Source organism: Bos indicus x Bos taurus, chromosome 22 (assembly GCF_003369695.1).
Source record: "Bos indicus x Bos taurus breed Angus x Brahman F1 hybrid chromosome 22, Bos_hybrid_MaternalHap_v2.0, whole genome shotgun sequence".
Classification (NCBI taxonomy): domain Eukaryota; kingdom Metazoa; phylum Chordata; class Mammalia; order Artiodactyla; family Bovidae; genus Bos; species Bos indicus x Bos taurus.
Window position 1 is genome coordinate 30,642,265 of NC_040097.1, and position 20,192 is coordinate 30,662,456.

At 40.4% G+C, this 20,192-nt stretch overlaps 1 protein-coding gene across 9 annotated transcripts in view; it reads right to left on the reverse strand.

Moving 5' to 3' along the window:
- The window catches only part of FOXP1 (forkhead box P1), a 627,798-nt gene that overhangs the window by 521,974 nt on the left and 85,632 nt on the right, over positions 1 to 20,192 (reverse strand). For all 9 annotated transcript variants that reach the window (XM_027523924.1, XM_027523929.1, XM_027523928.1 and 6 more), the window contains one exon: positions 10,424 to 10,553. The gene's annotated coding sequence lies outside the window, so the exon portion shown is untranslated. The remainder of the gene's footprint in view (positions 1 to 10,423; positions 10,554 to 20,192) is intronic.

Sequence of the window (20,192 nt, forward strand, 5' to 3'; positions counted from 1 at the left end):
TCTTGCCTGGAAAATCCCATGGATAGCGGAGCATGGTGGGCTACAGTCCATAGGGTCGCAAAGAGTTGGACACGACTGAGCGACTTCACTTTCATATTATATATACGTGTGTGTGTGTGTATAAATATATATATATATATATATATATATATAATACCTAACTCAAGTTTTTAAAAAAGGTCCATTTTGTAACTGTAAAATATTTCATCTTAATTCCACTGGTGAGATACACAACACATACCAGAAAACACTGTATTGAAGAGAATATAGATCTTACATACCAGTTTCAGAATCCATTTATTTTCTGTGACTTGTTTTCCCTTTCACTTCATCTTTTACCCTCCACCTCATTTTCACTTCAGGCTCACCTTTCTCTTGTTTTAAATAAAGGAAAGGGAGGAGGAACCCTCACTAAATTTCACTCTAAATCAATAAATAATCCAGTCACACAGAACAAGCCTATCTCAAGATGAGATGTGAAGAAAACATGATGACATTATTATTTCATCAGAAATTGGAGAGCAAATGATCAGGCCCAAGCATGGTGACAGAGCTACAACAAAGACTGCAGCCTTAATGTTGCTTCAGGCTGCAAGAAGATGCAGAAAACCACAGGCCCTAGGGCCAAACAGGGACCCTATTTGGAACCCTACACTCATGAACCAAGAATAGTTTTTACATTCTTAAAGGGCTGGGAAAAAATTAAACTACTGCTGTTTAGTGATCCATGGAAATTATAAGAAATTCAAAGGACTGTAAATAAATTTTATTGGAAACACAGCAATGACCATTCACATATGAATCACGTATCAGTTCAGTCTCTCAGTCACGTCCAACTCTTCACAACCCCACGGACTGCAGCACGCCAGGCTTCCCTGTCCATCACCAACTCCCTGAGCTTGCTCAAACTCATGTGTATGGAGTCGGTGATGCCATCCAACCATCTCATCCTCTTTTGTCCCCTTCTCCTGCCCTCAATCTTTCCCAGCATCAGGGTCTTTTCCAGTGAGTCAGCTCTTCAAATCAGGTGGCCAAAGTACTGGAGTTTCAGCTTCAGCATCAGTTCTTCCACTGAATATTCAGGGTTGATTTCCTTTAGGATTGACTTGGTTTGATCTTGCAGTCCAAGGGACTCTCAAGAGTCTTCTCCAACACCACAATTCAAAAGCATCAATTCTTTGGCACTCAGCTTTCTTTACGGTCCAACTCTCACCTCCATATGTGACTACTGGAAAAATCATAGCTTTGACTAGACGGACCTTTGCTGTCTAGTCACCTATGGCTGCTTGCATACAACACAGCAAGTAGTTGCAAGAGACCAGGTAGCCTGCAAAGCCCAAAATATTTCCTCTCTGGATCAGAAAGTTTGTTGATCACTGTTATCAACAGAGAAGTTAGATGGCTCTTTTACCAGCACACACATATAGAAGCATATTTTTTTTTTTTAATTATAAAACTTTTCCAAAAACACATTAGAAAAAAGAGAAAAAGGAATCTCCATGTACTCAGCACCAAAATCAGATAAAAAGCTCTTCCTTTTTATCACGAGGCACTGCCTGGAAGCACAGATACCGATCGGTACCTGTGGGCCTCATGTTCGCCCACCCTGAGTTTCAGCTCCCCTAAGCCCTCCTTCAATTCTGATGACTATTAACCATCATAAGAGAATACTATCCTGATATCTTTTTAAAGCAGCAACATTATTAACAATTAAAAAGCTGCCACCACACATGCACAATAACTTTCTTGTATTTTAATATGCATATCCATAGTCTGATTATAACAGCCTGGAGAGATTGACAGGAAATGACTGAGTGTAATGGCTCCAGAGGAGACACTACATTGATCAGTAAATAATACACGTTTTTTGAAACTGTCTAACTGCATATTTACACTTGTCAACTCTTATACACTTTGATGACAGAATTCTTTTTCATATACCTACATAAAAAACTCGTAACACTGATTTTTAAAGTGTTTTTAATAATTACCCTAAAAAATGCTTCTAGGATATGTAAGGTTTAAATTATATCCACCAAAGAATGCCACCTGGAGCATTAATTGCTACATCCTTAACATTCCCAGTTATGTCGGGGTATTTGTAAATGTCTCAAAAAGGTTAAAATAAAGTTTCAGGGAATGCATACCTAGTGCTTACTGGGTGCCAAGCACAGTACTGAGGACTTTTCACAGAAAACAAGGCAGATGCTACCACTGTCCACAGGTTGCAGAGGAGGAAACTCAAGCTTGGAGAGCAGCCTTGACGTGGCCAAGGTAACCCTCTCAGTGAAGCCTGGGGACTTGAGTTTATCTATGCTAACTCAGAGACCAAGCTCTAGTCCTCTACCTGGGTATGGGTCTGGAAATCTATATTTAACACAATTCAGGTAGCCCCTGAATCACATGCTGAAGAACAGGCTCCAAGGACTTGGAAGTGGAACAGAAGAAAGTCCAACGGGCCCTGGGTGCAGTCCCCTCTGTACCTTTTCAAACTCTGCCCACTGAAGGGTTAGAGAGAAACTCCATAACTGGTGTATCATAGCCCCTGGCATGTCACATACGCTCCGTTATGACAGCTACTCAACCATTGTCATTTTTTGTAGGTTAGTCAGGGAATGCTTATATGTCAGGTAAAGTTATTTTATCTATATTGTTCAGAAAATTACTTCAACTCTTGGCTGATTAGGTTAGCATCTCCTTGTCCTAAGACTCCGTATCAATTCAATTACACCAGCAGCTGAAGGCTGCCCAAGGTGGTACGGAGGACAGAGGAGTAGAAACCTGGTTCTACCCGGTGACTGGTTTACCAACACCAGGCTGGATAATAAACCAGATTAGCCCCTCACTGATGCCCCTCCTCCCAACACACACACCTTGTTTCATCATAAAGTGGTAGAATATACAAAGAAGTAGAGAAAATAGTACCATGAACTCCCATATACCCATCACCCAGATTCCAGAAGATCAAGATTCTGCTACATTTTTTCTTTTCTGAAAATGTGTAAAGGAAATGGCAAAATAACATCGCATTTCACCCTTGCTGCTGCTGCTGCTGCTAAGTCGCTTCAGTCGTGTCCGACTCTGTGTGACCCCATAGACGGCAGCCCACCAGGCTCCCCCGTTACACAGTCCAATATGCCACACTAAAACATATGGAAAGAAAAATCCCCTTAATAACAACTGAATGCACATGTTGTAAGAAAACCTCCACAGAGCATACCTGAAACTAGCCTCCTGGCCCTCCAGCCTGCAAGTCCATCCTGGATGGGCAGAAGTCCCTGCAGCTCAAACACAGGGATCTAAACGCACGTGACAAAGTGGCAGGCCTGACCTTGCCACTGCCTGGCTCTGGCCCTGGGCACAAAAGCACAGTAGCCCAGGTTGTCCCTCTCTTCACATGTTCTCTGGATCAGCGGGCCTGCTGGCCCTATGTCTGTTCATGTTGTATCAAAGGAGAAAACTCATCTGCTTGGATGTTAGGGATTCCATGAGCCACCATCACCTAGAGCATCTTTGTTTTACAAGAGGACCTGGAAGAAGCATGCAACACTAAGCCCAACTACATGTATCTGGGAGATTTTAGATTTAGAGGAAAAGGCCAGTAAGTAAGGAATATTTTTGAAAAAAAAAAAAAATTGGAAGAAGTTATTCCCTTTTTTATCCCAGTCCTATAAAAATCCTGTGTGTAGATTAAGCTACATGAGTTGGATTTAAATGAGTTGGATTCCACTTCTTCCTGAAGACAACTAGAAGCTACAAAATCTTCCCTGCGTAAATCAAATAAAAGGACCTTAGAGAACCATGGAATCAAAGGTAAGGATGTCGCATGCCTTCCTGGTTAAGACACAGGCTTTGAAAAGGGCCCACCTTCAGGGAAACTCCACTTGTAAAACCTGCTGTGTGATCTTGAATAGTCACTTAGACACTGAGCTTCTTTCTTTTCAATAATAAAACCAGAATAATAATATCAAGTATACAGAGATACTGTTAGGATGATATGAGATACTTTGTGTGATATCTAAACCACTACAGGCAAAATAAATGCTCAATGACTGGCTGCTATAATTATTTGGTACAAATAATTATTGGTACAATTATTACCAAAACCTCACAGAATATGAGGAGGGATGAAGAAGATTTCATCTCATGAGCCTCTTCCAATCAATTGGTTGGCGCTATATAGAACAAACAATGTGTAACAGAGAAATCCAAGAGCCACCACCAGGTCAGACCATACGGGGCTCACAGATTTTGGCATCTTTGACAAAAGCCAATCATGTTATCCTACAAATGTGGCTCAACAGGTTACCAATCCACATGTTAACCTCAGCCATTCTCCAGAACTCTAGTTACCATGACTAAACAATCAAAGAATACGTTGAAACAAAACTGAAATGTAAGTTAACTAAATGGTATGTAGATATGCTAATTGCTCATTTTTCTTTTAAGGAGGAGTTAAAAGGATGTCAGTTCTCCACAGGGTAGGGCAGTAGCTTGAACATAAGCTGAATGGAAATTTCCTTCTCTTAAACTCTGTGGGTTAACTTGAACCAAGTGAAGAGAAAACCTACTATTTTCAAAAACAACATGCCATGTAGTTGAAGTTCCTAGAATTTTACATCACAGAAGGTATCATTTGAAATATAATAGTTGAATGCCTTCCTCACTGGTACAGCTGGCTTCAGTGTATTGACAAAAACCAAGGTTAATATGCAAAAGGAAATTGCAAGATACTTGCTGGGCCCTGGTCAGCACCTGCTACGTGTATATGCCCCTCCCTTTAAGAAAGAAACTGCATTTGAAGAGGGAAAGTCTAGTTTAGTTTTCACCCCGCCACTTCCATGCCGTGTCTGAGCCTGAGTTAATGCCCAGGTAACAAGAGGGTAACAGACTCTCTTATCTTTTCCGAAGTTATAGAAATTGAAAAAAAAAAAAAAACTACAAAACTATAATGCTTCAGACACGTAACACCAAAACCAGTTAAAAGGTACAAAATAAACTGCCTACCAAACCATATACATATGGTGCACACATATCAAAATCCAGTTGTCACACAACCAGGTAATTGCCAGTATTGTGTAAAATTTTCTCAAAATCGCCTTGTGTGACAGATATTGGGGTAAGTATACTATATTCAAAGACAAATCACTTGCCTGACATGATTGTGAGCACATTCATGTAAATGCTGGATTTGTAAGCTTAGCTCCAAGAATCTAAATGGAGGAATTTCTCAGACCACATCCACACAGAGCAGAGAAGAGAATGTGATCAATTAGCGATGTCTGCCAGGAACACAGGAACCAACAGAGGTGAAGGAATTATACAATCGAAAGTGTGTCCAAAATGTTTGTCACTTTTGATTTAGGCAAAGGATTCGATGCTTAGTGCAGATGTCAGAAGAACAAAAGCCTGCCCACTACATTAAAAGTTCATAGTGAATTTGTATGTCCAAAGAAATGTGTGTATAATCCCATAAGGGGCTTAGAGAAAAAAATGGAAAATATCTGCAATATAAATGCAGATTACCTTTATTACAAAATTGGATCATATTCTCATTCCTAGACTAATTTCCTATATCATAAAACCTATATTCAATTTTATAAATAGCATACACCAAGAATCATAAATTCAGTTAACGCAGAAATTTAACAGTTTTTTTTTTTTTTTTTTAATAAAAGTGAGAAAAAAGGCTGTTTTAGAGCAAGTATCTGAAAGGACAGAAAGGGTTCTTTCTTTGAAGATATGTTTTTCCCTCTGACTCTACCTCCTTGGGGACATAACTAGAGAAGAAATAAATTTCACAGCTAATATATATGAAGTAACATGTTTAACATTATCCAATGAATTTATACCTACCTACACCATATAAATTTATCTCACACAAACTGTCACCTCAGAGAGAATTCATTAAAACAATGTTATAGCTTCCGAATTAAATGCAATCTTCTAATTGGAATTTAATCTTACAATAGTAGTTGGTGGATTTTCTTTTTTAATTGACAAATGGAGTAATTCGTTAGTTTGTCTTACAGTTCTGTCTTAAGAATTCAAAAGTAAAAGCAACACAAGGACCGGCTGGCCATGCTGTGAGCTCCTGGGGGGTCTGGGGTGGCGGGTACTGGGGCTTGTTTCACCGTCATCAGAACTCCTCCCGCTGCTTATGTGCAGGAAAGGATGGACACTCTTCCTCTCACCCTCCTGCATTACCAGGTTACTAATATATTCCATTACCTCCACGTAAATGTCATGTTAATTTCGGATCTTCATCAAGCCAGACAATGGTTTCCCCCCTGGCCCCTAGCCAATTAGCTATGTGGAAAATATTCAGCCAATTACATTACTTGCATTAGGTTAGAGACTGGAGAGAAAGGCAAAATAAACGCTTAAAAAAAAACTTCTGAGATAAAATTTAAGTTGACACTGTCTTCACATGCTGGAGTCCAAGTTATGCAGTTTGATAGGCAGCTGCCAGCACTCATAACTGCTTATTAAATCTAGGCTCTCTTTATGGCGTGAGTGAAGATCTGTATTTTTACCAATATTAGGCTCACTGTGTTATGAAAGAGACCAAAATACTTAAGATCATTTGCCCCGGCTTATAAAATATATTACATAGTTTATTCAATTGTTAAAATTACTTTTCAAAGTCAAAATTTCAGGTACTGGAAGTTTCAGCAGAGCCAGTGGCTTGGCCCACTGACCAGCTTTCTGCACGAGGCAGCTCAGAGGGGGAGCCCACCGTCCAGCTTTCCTGGCCCCGGACACCTATCGGTCCTCACTTCCGGGAAGCTGCACCACCACCACACCCTACCTCAGAAGCAATGACAAAAATCCACATTCTTGAGTTTTAAAAAATTCCAGAAACTTCCAGCCACAAAGTAGTCCACTATCAAGCCTTAAACTACATCAATTATTTTCCCTCTTTCTAGTAGGTCAAAAGCTACGAATTTGATAAGAGAGATCCAAAGATAAACTATGGACAAGTAAGCAAAAATAACTGGTGACAAAATAATGCTGCATGATATTTATGCCCTTATCTCAGATCCACTAGCGAGGGACAGTTTATTGGTAGGGAGAGTGCAATGCTAGGAGATGGATGGACAGCCAACATATTTGCCATCTACAGTCAACTCTTCTCAGGAAAACTCTATGCAAATCCAGACTGTTATTATCACATTTATTAATAACACTGTGGCTAACTGCCTATTAAATATGCAGCAGACTTACCTGCTCTTCACTCTTGGAGTCTCGTGATGTGCATCACATAGGTACCAATAACAACTAAAGCTTCATACCAAGGAAGCAGGAGTCAACTCTGATCCCCTGCTGGCAAGGGATGGCATTAAAGAATCACATCACAAAGAGACCTCTCAAGTGTTCAGCCTTTCTCTCTCTGGATCCTGACCCTAAGCCGATTTATTACACAAGCATGGTTATCACCAATACAAATTGAGTACATTACCCAACTACCTGTTTTCTGAACAAAAAATTCTGCCATAATCATCTGGTTGTCCAAATCTCTTATGTGGTGACACTTCCATGCACTGGAGTAAGGAATCTGTTGTTCTAGCTGCCTATTCCTGTGACTGGGACCTTGTTCCACCATGAGGTCACTTATCACGAAACATTTCACTCAGAACTGGAGGTGATTTCGTGCCTAAAGACTCCAAATTATCAGCTGTAACAATTAACTGGTGCTTCTTTTGGCTAGTCAATGAATTGTTCTAAAAGTTCTAAAAGCCCTAAGAATGAATACGTTTTTGAATGCATGACTATGAATACATTTTTGACAAGAGAAGGATTAACTAGCTGCCAGATATGCAGTGCATCACAGGCCAGGTTACTGCATCATGCAGGAAGAAAATCAGTCCTTTAAACAAATCTCAAAGGTGTGCTTTGAGGCTAAACAAGGATAGAGAATCACAAAACACACCCCAGCTCATCAGATTTCAGGGATCTTCACTTCCTACTAAAAATATAGTGAGGGCAAATTGATCACAATCTGATAAATATGAAGCAAATTCCTTCTTTAGAAAAAAAACTGGTACGTGTCTGGGCCTAATATCAATACAAGAGATATCATTTTCATTATGGTTCTTTAAACTGGTTTTTCAAACAGAAGGCCTTACCCAAATGAAATTAATGAACAAAATGAGCCTAGTCTTCAATAAATCCATTCATTTAGTTTTGTTCAATTTCATACATTAATTTATGACAGTGAGATTGAGTTGGACCCTCTCAACACTGAAGACGGAGATGACAGGTAACCTCAAACCTGAGTTTATTGCTAATTCAATACCTTCAGAAGTCCAACCACTTCTATGAATTCTCATGTTTACATAAGACAGACCCAGGCTCTGTTCTCAACTCTACCTGAATCCCCAAAGATATAATTTTTTATAATGCCTGCTAGTTGCTCACTGGTCTACAGACCACTTATAAAAGTCTATCACAGCTGCTTAGCAACGGAAAACCTCAGAAGAGCTTCATAGGAGAAGGAACCATAGGACTTGCCCAGGACCATCCCACAAGATCATCAAAGCACCCTAACAGATATAAAATTCCATGACTCCATTAACCATTTCTTTTCATGGTGTACATCCTTGCCTTATGTGTTATTGATTTCTACTTGCTTTATTACTTGCCAGTGAAAGGATACTATAATAGGAAGAGACATGACTCTGTTTTTCCTCTATCTCCAGCTCCAGCAGAATGAAATGTGATAGGTAATCAGATACCAAAGGAGCCTAAGTGAAGTGAATTTTAAAGCCCTCAGGCTCTTTGAGGATCACCTGGTCTCTAACACTTGGGCTGGCTGCTTCACCTACGAAATGGGAAGGATTTGCCAAAATGACCTCTAACTGTAAAATCTTTAAAAAGTGAAAGTGAAGTCACTCAGTCGTGTCCGACTCTTTTCGACCCCGTAGACTGTAGCCTACCAGGCTCCTCCCTCCAGGGGATTCTCCAGGCAAGAGTACTGGAGTAGGTTGCCATTTCCTTCTCCAGGGGATATTCCCGACCCAGGGATTGAACCCAGGTCTCCCGCATTCCAGGCAGACACTTTAACCTCTGAGCCACCAGGGAAGCCAAATATGGCCCAAAGCAGCTGAATGCAAAACAAAAGCTTTAAAGAGACACATATCAGCAAAGAAGGTTTACAAAACTGCAGAGCTTGGATGTCACACTCGATAACTGAGATAAGCTAGAGAGAATCACTGATGATTAAAAAAAAAAAAAAAAAAACCTGGCTCTGACCAATCCCAGGGACATAGGCAACTCAATTAGACTTTCTGGGCTGCATATACTCCACCTGTAAAATAAGAGGACTTAAACAGACATCTTCCAGGGCCTCATTAGCAATGACAAATACGACATTTTAACCAACCTACTTTATTTTAAATACAGTAAATTAAAACAGAGACTAACTTTCCCATGTCAGCTAGCTATGAGGTCTCCCAATTTTTAATACAGTGCTCTTTCTACTTCACTGTACTTACCTCCATTAAATAGAATCTGTTTCAAATATAGCTCCACTAAAACAAACAAAGTGAATTTATACCAATGGTTCTTATTATTAAATGACATTCACTACAAAACTGAAACCAAAGGATTTCCCATAAAGTTGACCTCATTTTATGACAAAGCTACCATTGAATGATGTCAGAGTTTTTACCCAGAACAACTAGGCTCAACCAATTCTTGTCTCTGATAAAGGCAAGTCACTACTGTTCATTCATTACTACAGGGTAGCCAGCAAGTTCTGAGGAACACGACAGATGTCATCAAATATGGAAAACACGTGTAAAAGAAAAAGATCATCAAACCTCTCCTAACACCCTCCCCTAAAAATTACAATGAGTAATCTGATGAGGAGAACTATGATAGGAAAAAATGCTCATAAGTCTATCTGCAAATCTGTTAACAGTCCACAATTCCCAACCCTTTCCCTTTCTCAAGAACCCCAGTCATGTAGAAGTCTTGGGATGGGACCTTCTCAATGAACAAATCAGACTTAAATCCCCCTCCCACCACTCAAAATGGTCTTATTTCATGGTAGTTCATTTTATAACCAAACTGTAATGAGACAAAAAAACGCAATTACTCTTTCAACTGTGCATGTAGCTCATAATTTAGGCAGCCTGTCCTTCAGATTATGCTTAAAAGAATCACATAAACAAAAAAAGTTCTCCTGTGTCCTATTATACCTTTTATAAATTCTCAGATCAGTGTACAAGTTATCCCAAAAGGTTCTACCAGAAAACAATGATAGTGTCTGTTCTTTCTCAGTGACAGTCTCTCATCTTCAGTGTAGCTGTTCCGATGAACTTGGGATTTTTTTCAGTTTCCTGCATTAGGCAGGACCCCTTCAGCCCACATTTGGCCTTGTGAATTTTGAGACGAATAATCTTAAATGTTCACTCACCCTTTTGACCAGCAGGCATCACATCCGTCCATTCATTGTTGACAGCAAATGTGAGAAGGTACTGAAGCCTTCACCATTGCCCAAATGTTTCGTTTGGAAACTGGAATTGTCAGCAAAAGCTCCTGGGACACTGCAATACAAAAATATTTTTTTACACATAACTAAGATGTAACTTCTAAAACCACCACTTCCTTAAACTTGAAAACAGCGCTATAGACATAGAACCTAGAGGTAGGGGAAAACACCTTTCAAATGAGGTATGTCAATATATCAAGTGTGATGCTGTAAAATATAAACCGGAAATAATGTTTTGAAAGATACAGATACCAATTACTTCAACATATACACTGAGAGGTTGCTGTTTATTACAGACTTTGTGCCAAATATTTTACATATGTTGGCGTAACAAAAATAGCATTTTTGCCCAATTATAAAGTGTTCAGTAACAATAAGCTGTTTTAACTCAAATCTGACATGGATAAACATACTGATTCATATTAAGTAACTCTATTTACTAGAAGATAAAAACATGTAAAAATAAAAATTGTTTCAAAAATAATAATAAACATCAAAACTAGGAACAGAGGTAACTATAATCATTTTCCTCCAAAATAATTCTACAAACATTTATGAATTACATATAAGGAGCAAGAGATGTTTCTTGGAGATAGTTCCATCAAGATAAAACACATCATGTAATGTGCAGATGCCCAAGTGGAGAAGCCTGAATGCTAGACCCAGTATTGTCATCAATCGTGTGGCTCCAGGAAAGTCATTTAATACCTCAGGATTCCAGTCCTTTCATCTGCAAGGGCAGGTCACTAATTGATGCTGTTCATGTCCCTTCTACCTCATAGCATCTTAGTGTTTGGGGATAAAGCCTATTATGTCAAATAACCTAAACTATTAGCTTCTCCTCCAAGCTTCCAGATTAAAAAAGAAGGTTTTTACCATGAATCTTCCATCAACACCAAAACTGAGCAGTGGGCAGAGGATCTTGCACATGCACAGAGGAATTCTCACCTTGGCACTAGCGCCACACTTTGGTACACCTGCAGCCTAGGCAGCTAACAACCCCCAGGGTGACCATGGAAAGCTTCCATTCCTCTCCCAAAACTACAGCTCCAGCTCCTACGGAAATGTACCCATGTGTGTTACAGATGAGTGTTTCTCATATTTCAGTATACATAAGAATAACTTGAAGACCTTTCTAAATACAGATTTTCCTGGGCCATTCCCAGAGACACTGGTTCAGTGTCTCTGGAATTGGGCCTGAGATTCTGTATTTCTTCCAAACTACCAGGTAACTGGATAGGGCCAATCACAGACCACAGTTTGTCTCAAAATGATAAAGCCCCTGTGTCCAAACTCCAAGTAGCCTTGAGATACAAGAAGCATTTTCAAGACTCAGGGAAGCTCGGCAAACCTACTAAGTCAATGTCATGTAGCAAAAAGAAAGGGGCTGAAAATGCTCACCATCTTCAGGACACAATCTTTTTATTTCTCTGGCCTAGAAGGCCCTGCATCATCCAGTCACTTTCTACTTCTCTGACACCACCACCAGCCATCAACTCAATCCTCAACTACAACATGGATGCAGTGGTGGACATCCATTTCAAGAAGCCAAGGGTTTTCCTACCTCATACTTAGTGCACTGGCTTTCCCAAGTACCTGGAATGCCATGAGCTTACTCCTTAAACAAGTGGCTCCTTCTCATCACAGGGTCTTCTAGGCAAAGGCCTCTTCAAGCATGCGGTCTCACTTTACGTACTTAAGCTATCACCCCCAATTAAATCATTCTATTTGCTGTCCTCAGAGCTCTTGTCATCACCTATAAACTTTTTTCTCATTTCCTCACTTGTCCTCTCCACTAGACTATAAGCTCCAAGTGACAAGGAAACGTCGCTGTTGTATTCTTCGTTATCTTCCAAAAATTTAGAAAAATGCCTGGCTCATAGCAGCCACTCAAGACAGACTGAGTCAATAAACAAATCAACAATTTAAAGAACTAATTCTCAGGATCCTCTAAGCATACACTTGCCATTCATTGAAAATACACACTGCATTGGATATTTTTTTCAGTATTTTACAACAGTTATTTCATTTAACTCTATTCTTAACACAAAGACACTCTTACATGCAGATAAGAAAACCAAGGCACAGAAAGTTTTAGTAACTTGCCAATATCACACAGCTATTAGGAACTTGACTCGACAAAGCTTGCAGTCAGAAGAAATCCAGCTTTTTCTCGTCAATATATTAACACAAAATGCTGAGTGCCTACCTTGCACTAGACATTTTTCTGACTGAGGTTTGCTTGAGTGAGTTTTGGCTATAAGGCCTTGTAGACCTTTCTGACCTGAGCTTCCTTGTTCGTATTGGGAAAGCTAAGGCATCCACAATGACCAGGCAGATAATATGAGTGAGCAAGACAGACCAGGTAAAAGGTCCAGGGAGTGGTGAGGGAGGCTGCATGCTGGAGGCCCCAGGCTCTCTTAGCTAAGACAGCAGCAGCAAGTAGCCCCACAAGCCCATTACTGCCTTGTGACAACATAAACCCCAGGCTGTAACAGCTTTCAATTCTAAAATCAAACGCAAGAATCCAAATCACTATTTTGTAAAATTTCCTCATGTTTAAAAGATAGCAGCTAACTTTTTAATAGAACACATTTAATTTAAAGGGAAAAAGGCAAGAAAAAGAACCTCTGCAACCCCTATACCAAATGATGGCTGGGGACACAGCTCTGGCCTGTGATTCAAGAGGGATCTGGAAGCACAGAGAAGCCACATAAGTGAGCACATTAAAAGACACTAGGTATCTGGGCAGATAAGGGATTTTGAGAGGAATTTGGAGGTTTTCAAGCTTTGGAAGGAAAATGTAAGCGGGACTGCAAAGGAATTCCTCCAAAACAGAGTATCTTAGTAGAAGGCTTTGTGTTGTTGTGTAGTTGCTAAGTCATGTCCAACTCTCTGTGACCCCATAGACGGTCTCACCAGACTCCTCTGTCCATGGGATTTCCCAGGCAAGAACACTGGAGTGGGTTGCCATTTCCTTCTCCACAGAATCTTCCCCAACCAGGGATCGAACTGACATCTGCAGATTCTTTACCACTGAGTCACCTGGGAAACGCAGTCAAAGGTTCACAGGTGGGTTAAAGAACCAAGGAGTGCAAGAACTGCTATGAGAAGAGACGGATCATACAGGACTTCCACTCTGGATGCACACAGAGGCTGACTTTTAGCTAAGACATAAGTTGGTTAAACAAAGCTTACGAGTATCATTAGTGTTAATCAGCTTGACTTCCTAAAACGTTAGTGTCACCAGGCATATTAAAAAAATAAAGGACAAACTATCACTGTGGTGTGTGGAAATTTTTTGGTTTTGTGTGCTCTGTTAAGAATTCAGCTGACTCAAAACTAAATTTCATCTCCATCAAGCTGAGCAACTCGAACCAAAATACTGTATGAACGATAGATACTAAGTTTTAAATGTACTTACACTATATATACTATACACTCTCTACACACACATAGAGTACATATATACATAGACACATATATATACTGTAAGTTCTATAATTCTAACCAAAATACTGTATGAATGATATATTACAGTTTGCATATGTACAGGATATACATACACTCTGTATATAGTATATATAAATCTATATATACTATAGATTTATAAATACACTCTGTATATAGTATATATAAATCATATGCATATACTATATGCTATAAATACAAGCTCTTTAACCAAAATACTATATAATCTATATACATTATATATAGTTTTTATATGTATTTGCACACTATATATACTATACACTCTCTATAGGCACATATAGTATATACATACACAAATACATATATACACTATAAAATATCAGTTCTGTAACTCTAACCAAAATACTATATAAATGATATACTATAATTTATATATATTTGTACAGTGCATAATACTATAAATATACTCTCTATACACAAATAATACACATATACTACAAAATACAAGCTCTATAACTCTAATCAAAATACTATATATAATATATATAGTTTTTGTATGTATTTATAGTATTAATATATACACTATTAAATAAACACTATGTGTGTGTGTGTGTGTATATATATATATATATATATAATGGTTGTCTAGTCACTAAGTTGTGTCCGACTCTTGTGACCCAATGGACTGTAGCCCTCTAGGCTCCTCTATCCATGAGATTCTTCAGGCAAGAATACTGGAGTGAGTTGCCATTTCCTTCTCCAGGGCATCTTCCTGACCCAGGAACTGAACGCAGGTCTTCTGCATTACAGGCAGATTCTTTCCCAACTGAGCTATAAGGGAAGCCCCATACACACACACACACACACATATACACATACTATAATACATATATGGGTTTCCTTGATGGCTCAGCCATAAAGAACCTTCCTGCAATGCAAAGATGCATTAGCGACTAAACAACAACACATACATATACATACATATATACTATAAAATACAAGTTGTATAACTCTAACCAAAACACCACATAAACTACACTATAGTTTTATATGTATCTATAGTACATATACTATAAAATACATACAATATATATATACATGCAATACACACCTATACTATAAAATCAAGCTCTGTAACTCTAACCAAAACTCTGACCTCTAGAAATGAAATATATAGCAACTGAAATTTAAAAGGAAAAAAAAAAACCCACCAGAAAACCAGTATCCAAATAAAATTATCCAGAACACCACCCAGAGGCAAAAACCATCTACCTGGAATTGCATGCATGTCAAGAAAAATTATCTTTCAAAATAAAGGTCTTTTCAGACAATCAAAAGTTTACAATCTCTCTACAAGGACATTCAGAAAGATGCATTTCAAGCTCAAAGAGAAAGACTGCAGAAAGAAGCTTGCCTGATTTAAGAAGAGGGAGCCAAAAAATCAAGAACTTGTGAGTAAATAAAAGTTAATGCATTATAAGGACATGTAGGTCTCGAAATTTTAAAAAGTCTGGCAAAGCCATCGCTTGCTTCCCACCCAGGTTCACTGGTTCACAGTGGCTGTCAATCACCAAGGTCCTGGACTACAAACGTGATACACAATGAGGACACTGTCATGAAATGCAGCTTCCTGCCCCCAGATTCCAGAGTATCAATCTGGAGTCCAAGGAATCTGCATTTTGACCAGCTCTTCCAGGGAACTCTGATGAAGATGCGCCCCGGCCTCTTCTCTGTAGTGCACTGCGCCACTGCAGGGCCAGCAACCCAGCAAGTCCCAGGGGCTCCGCCCAGAGAGGTCAAGGCAGACTCTCTACTTGGCCTTTGTTCTCTTCTATTTCACTTACACCTCAGAGAGCACCTTGGCCCCGAGGGGTCAACAGCAACTCTGCCTCAAGCCTGCTAGTCAGGAGCTGCAATAAATTAAAAGCCCATTAAGACATTTTTGAGAAAAGCCTAGAAGTGTTGAACCATTAATTGTGCCATATTCAATCTGTTTTCCTGGAGATTTGAAAAGCCAGATTACCATCTTGGGGGTCATTAGAAAGAATGAAGTTTTCTCCTTTTTTAATTTACATATTTCAAAATGCACAGATCCTTCCAGTGGCTACTACAACAGGCTTTCCAAGTTCAGCAGAGGCGGCCACTCTGCCCTCTAACCAACAGAGAAAGGAGCCTGTGGTGCCGTGGGGGTTTTGCCTTGTGTTTTCAAGTTAGGAATCAAAGCTCAGAGCCTGTGGTTGCAAAACAGCTCCAGGAAAACAGGTAGAGGCAGCCACAAAACAACAGTGCTGTTTTCTTGTTTTGTTCTCCCCTGTTTATTTTTCCCTGAAGCAATCCTTGCTCGGTACAAAAGTCTGCAGGGAGCTGGAAAGAGCAGCTGTGGTTCCCTGAGGCCAAGACCTAGCAATCAAGTTGTTTACCAAACACTGCCAGGCACCAGGAAAATAACAACAGCAGAGGCAGTATTTGCATCTGTTTTCAAAAACAACCTCCAAAGTCTGGGGCCTGCTGGGTACTTCTTTGCATGGCTGAAAGGAGGACTTGGAAAGTAAAGGCAAGAAATGCCGGGGGTATGAGCCCCCATGGCCTATGTGTTATCCATTATTCCACTTCTTTTGAAGAGAGCCTATCCTAAGAATAAAAAAGATTAGGAGTCTGCAGAGTTTCCAAGCAGGGGACTCAAACAGACAACATGCTTGTCACTGGCATTTCCAAGCAAGATAATAGTGGTCATCTTAGTAAACTGACATACTTTGCTGGTCATCCAACACCTCAAGACATCCAGCTGTGGTTCTCAATCTTGGAAATGCAGCAGAATCTCCAGGAGAGCTAATAAAAGACAGATTGCTGGGCCTGTCCCCCTGGTTGTCTCATTCTGTAGGTACAGGGCAGGGCCTGAAAATCTCCAGCAAGTGCCCACATGATGCTGGTGCTACTGGTCCAGACACCATGCTTTGGGAAGCAAAGCTGTATAAAACTAGGTGCTTTCTTGCTGTTCTGGAGATCTGGGACCCCCTGTCCGACATCAACCTCTCTCACGCATTGTCCAAGCAAGTCTGGCAGAGTCAGACCCAAAGGAGGTCACAGAACAGAATGTACTGGATGGGCGATTTTCCATTTATTTCTTCAGATCTTCCACCAGCCATGCTGCCCCAGTTCCTCACCTTGCCCTGTGTCTTGGAAAGCTACCGTGTGTGATGCATCAACAAGTACTCTTATCCTCTGGCTTCCAGCTGTACAACCAGTGGAGGTCTCATCTCAGGCGGACAGAGAAGAAGGGGCATTTACTGCCCAGACTTCTCCCCGCCAGGGCACTGAAGGCTGACTATGAAAGATCACAGCTCCTGCCAGGCAGCCCTATCCCTGAAGCTTCTCTCTCCAGGCTCCATTATGTGCCCCTTCCCTTGTCCTCTCAGACCCAGGAGAGGGACAAGCCACCTACTTTCTGCAGGAACACTGATCCAAAACTCAAATCCATTAGAATGCTGTATGTGGAACTTTTAGACTCACGTAAGTATATGTGCACATACATACTCACGTATACATAAATATGTATGGATGGATGAATGTACATACATATACATATATATCTTTATAGATTACTTAATATACCTCCATCAGATAGGTCAGGAGACCCGGGAGGTCACGGCCAAGGCCACCTGCTGGGGTTTGCACCTGTGTTCCTTCAGGGCCCTGTTCCACAGGAAGAGTGGGACCACTCTGTCTAATCGGTTATACAACCTGATAAGAAGGAGAGCATTTGTGAGAACTTCAATCCTTCTCTAATTTACTAACTTAGTTTCCTTTGTTGCAAATAGCACCAAAATAGAAATGGAACAGAAGTGGGTGGAGCAGACTCCATCACCAACTCCCGTGAATAACTTTCTGACAATGCTGAATCCAGTTCAGAAAGCAAATCAGCTACAGAAAAAAAGGTGCGTGTTGTCAGCTCACAAATAAAATGCCAATCTGCCCTGATTAATAAGGCTTGGAGAAGAAGAACAAATAATACATCTGTTTTAAAAAATTGTAACCTCAAATGTACCCTAAATAAGCATCTATCTGAACAGCTAAGTTCTAAAGTTCTAATCAAAACCATCACCCAAGTTTAAACCAAATGAGCCACCACCATCAACATCTGTGGCTTCACTGGGCCCACTTGACTTCATTTCAACAAAGTTTCCTAGAACTAATCACTGTTACTTTTACTTAACTTTCACTAATAAGATTTACTCCAACTCACCAGAGGACTTGCTGGTATCTATGTTCAAAAACAAGTTTTTAAGTAAACCCATTAGATTAATTAGAACACATGGGGAAATACAGTTGCTAAGTAATTACTTTTCTAGTTCACTGAGGCTTAACTATTAACCTTTTTTGTTTGTTTATTGCTCTTCTTCACTGAAAATCCCCTAAACATTCCATTTAAAACTTGAAGGCTGGCCCTCCTGCTCTATATGTCTGCCTGCCCCCCATCTCCCCAGGAAGAATACAGCTTCTGTCTGAACCCTGATGTTGATAACAAGTGACTTAACTGTAACCCCCAATTCAAGGAGTGTGAATTCCTTGAATTCAACCATCATCCTGTTGCCTCCCAGGCATTCTAGAACCCCATTTTATCCTATATCCTGGCTCCAATGCTCACTTTAAAAAAAAAATTATCCAGTTAACATTATTTCTTTAAAAAAAAAATTATATTTATTTATGGCTGCACTGGGTCTTTGTTGCCGCATGGGCTTTCTCCAGTTGCATGTGTGGGCTTCTCATTGCAGTGGCTTCTCCTGCTGTAGATCACAGGCTCTAGGGCACACAGGCTTTAGTGGTTGGGGCCCGTAGGCTCAGTAATTGCAGTTCCCGAGCTCTAGAGCACAGGCTCAATAGTTGTGGTGCACGGGCTTAGTTGCCCCATGGCAAGCAGGCTGTTCCCAGAGCAAGGATCAAAGCCAGGGTCCTGCATTGGCCAAGCAGATTCTTTACCACTGAGCCACCAGGGAAGCCCCAGTGCTCATTTCTTTCCACCACCTTCCAAGATTAACATCATGAACAATACGGAGACTTTCCTTTTTCCTTAAAGATATCCCTTTCATCTTTCCCTGGAGAAGGCAATGGCACCCCACTCCAGTACTCTTGCCTGGAAAATCCCATGGATGGAGGAGCCTGGTAGGCTGCAGTCCATGGGGTCGCTAGGAGTCAGACACGACTGAGCGACTTCACTTTCACTTTTCACTTTCATGCATTGGAGAAGGAAATGGCAACCCACTCCAGTGTTCTTGCCTGGAGAATCCCAGGGACCAGGGAGCCTGGTGGGCTGCCGCCTATGGGGTCGCACAGAGTCGGACACGACTGAAGTGACTTAGCATAGCAACATCCCCTGACTTCATGCAAACAGGGAAGAGTTGGCCTTTCTTTCTTTTCTTACAGCCAAGTTATGGCTCTGCTAATAGTCTACCTTGCCTGCCATCTACCCCATGGAGAATACTATCATTCCTCTCCACTGTGATTCCCTGACTCTTCGGAACCCTTCTTTTGATGACTGTATGTGAGGGAACCACTGCTTCCAACCCAACCATACAGCTTTTAAATCTAAATGTCAAATGTACTTCTACACCTATCTCAGATGTTTCAGTATCTGGTTAACAGTTTTGGTCTACATTCCTTCAGTGTGACCACTTTTATCAACCTCAATAGCCATGAAGATGGCCCTTCCAACAGCCTGGCCAAGGCTTACATCAGGCCTGGTTCAGATAAGATACCACTCAAAAAAAACCAAAAAACTGCCAACTGTTCAAGTAAATGAATACACACTGGGTTATCTTAACTTATCCTAAAAGCTTTCAGCCTATTTGAGAAGCAGTATACTGCATTAGTTGAGTGCTCAGGCTAACTGCTCATGTCCCATCCGAGCCATGCCACTTACTAGTTATACCCTTGGGCAAGTTCTTCCATACCTGAAAATTGGGATAATATCTGCCCAGAGTAAGGGTGCATTAAGTTCTAATTAACCACTACCACTTCCTCTACACCTGAAGGCATGGCCAAAACTTTGATTTCACCATTCCTTAGAACTGTTCCACTTCAAAGACCTTGAACTCTGAAATTCACTAATGACCTTGCATGGAGCCAACACTCACAGGGTCATTTCTCCTGAATTTGCTCCTTGACTGCAATGAGAAAAGGCACCAAAACTCAAATTCTTACCTCTTTACCACATGCCCAGTTCATCATCCTCCTTCTAAGCTTTCTCTCTTTTACAGCATCTAAG